Genomic DNA, 2,727 nt, shown 5'->3' on the forward strand with positions numbered 1-2,727 from the left:
TCAAGATGGCACCTTTCGAGGCACTCTATGGACGGAAGTGTAGATCGCCACTTCATTAAAGTTGGCGAGAGATTGGCTTTAGGCCTAGATGTGCTCCAGGAAGCAGAGGACAAGGTTCGTATTGCTCGGGAGCGACTGTTGACAGCCCAGAGTAGGCAGAGGAGTTATGCTGATAGGCATCGACGAGACTTGGAGTTTCAGATTGGTGATCATATCTTCTTGAAAGTCTCGCCGACCAGAGGGATTAGAAGATTTGGGATCCGGGGCAAGTTGAGCCCCCGATACGTTCGACCGTATGAAGTATGTAGGCCCGGTAGCGTATCGACTTGCTCTACCACCGATCCTATCGGGTGTACGCAATATATTTCATGTATCGGTCCTTCGGAAGTACATCCATGATCCAGCTTATGTGCTTGAAGCGACGCCATTGGAGCTGAAGGAGGATTTGAGCTTTGAAGAGCAACCCTTGAGGATTTTGGCTCGCGAGGTGAAAAGACTGCGGAACCGTGAGATTCCCTATGTGAAGGTGCTTTGGAGCAACCACGATGAACGCGGGGCCACTTGGGAGTTGAAGAGCGCATTGCGGGAGCGCTATCCCCATCTCTTTCAGATGGAGGCTTAAGCTACTTTACTTTTCGAGTTTCACGGACGAAACTCCTTTTTAGAAGGGGTGAATGTAACATACTGGACCTTTGCAAATTTGTGGGGTTCGAGTGTTTGAACTGTGTTCTGAGTTTTTCCAGATTTTCTGGTGGGTCGTTGACAGTGTTCCGACCTATGGCTCTTATCTCGAGATTTGTAGGATTTTATGTAGCGCTAAAGTCATCAAAGAGATGGACTTAGGCTACCCTCGGATTGCTCTCTGCACATGGTGAAACCGGTGACAAGTTGATGGCTCTACCGGTACAAATTTTGTACCGGTACACATTGATGGTTGTACCGGTACACTTGTACCGAATTTCAAACCCGAGCCTCGGGTTTGCATTTTCGTGGAATTTGTACCGGTGCACTTGCCCGTGTACCGGTACACTTTGGCAGAGTCTGAATGGTTGGGACTGCAGGGGTGTTTTTGCGATTGTGGCTTTTTATATGTGTCCCCACGCCCCTAGGGCATTTTCCTGAGCTGGGAACACAGGGAATTGAGGTGAGGGAGCTTCTCCTTATCCTTCAATGGTGATTTTATCCCTTTCTCTTGGATTTTGGTGGATTAATCTCTCTTTTTCCCTCTTGGTGCATTTCCACCATGGTTGAAGCTTGAGGCTTAGTTTTAAAGCTTGGTTGAGGGAAGATCTTTGAAGTTTGAGGACTTAGAGCTTGGGTTAAAGCTTCCAAGAGGTTGGTAACAAGTTTCTTTTATCTAGATTCTTGTTTTGATGGTTTCTTTGAGGCGAAACCCTAGAATGAGATTTTAGGGTTGATTTTGGGCATTTTTGATTTAGAGCTTTTGAAGCTTAATCACTTGGTTTAGAACCTTCCTTTAGGTTGGATTGGAAGCGTTCTAACTCTCTTTTGAAGCTTGAAAAGAGATTTTACTCTAGAGGTGAGTTTTCTCCATCTTAACTTGAGTAGGTTAATGTTTGAGTTTAGGGTTGATCGCAAGGTTCGTTTAATCCTTGTTCCTACATCTTTAGGGTGCTAGGAGGCTACCCTCGTTGGGGCAAACGAAGGGTTGCGCAAGTTTCGGTGGGTTTGACCTAGCACAATATGAGAAATTTTCATATTTGGTGATTTATGTTTCGTAAAGTGAAAATTCATGCATTTTCATGTTAAATATATGTATTTATTGTGAATTTTAGAATACTTAATATCCCTATGTCATGTATAATGAATTTTCGGACCTCTATATAGTAGAGAGAGAGTTACATGTGAAGCTTGCACTAGCATTGGGCATTCTTATGTTGGATTCGGGACCATGTTTCTTACAATGAAATTGAGCATTGCTTCATGCATTTAAACCTATACCTAATTGAGACATAAGGGACTTTAGTAAGCCTTAAGAGGCTTGGGGACTTGTACTACTTGAGAATGATTGGGCTAATGTCATAAAGGGGCATTGAGCTCGGGTTAAATGAGAATCTAGTACTAATGTCATAGATGGAACATAGAATATGAAATGTGTTTAACTTATAATAAGCTTAAGTGTCATAAAGCAGCATTAGTGTTAGAACAAGATTTGGACAGTGTGATATAATGCCATAAAGGGGCATAGATGTACATGATGTATAATATCGTAAGCTAATGTCATAAAGAGGCATTAGGCTTGGAATACATATGGACTTAGTGAAGTTAAGGTCAATGACATAGAATTTATTGAACGGTTAAACCTTCACATTGAGACATTGAACTAAATCTTTGAGATGCTAGTGACTTTTACCATGTTAGAGACATGATGATTGGACTTTTGAGACGTTGACTACGCTTGCTTGCCATTTGTGCTCATTCGCACATGCTGGTAAGGGTCGCTCCCTACAAGCCGGCACTCCGGAGTTGGCCTACGCGATTTATGCTCGCTCGTGCGATATCGAGAAACCTCGGGGTCGGGAGGGATTGACTCATTCCTAGAGTGTGAATGCTGGAGCTACCACCGACACTTAGGTGGCATAAGCTGGACTACATTTATGTAGGTCCTAGAATATGATTAAACAATGATATTGAACCGGAAAATGACAATCACCACTAGATAGGATTAGTAGTTGGATTACTTTGACATGCTTATAGCATAGTGTT

Source organism: Ananas comosus, linkage group 22, assembly GCF_001540865.1.
Source record: "Ananas comosus cultivar F153 linkage group 22, ASM154086v1, whole genome shotgun sequence".
Taxonomy (NCBI): Eukaryota; Viridiplantae; Streptophyta; class Magnoliopsida; order Poales; family Bromeliaceae; genus Ananas; species Ananas comosus.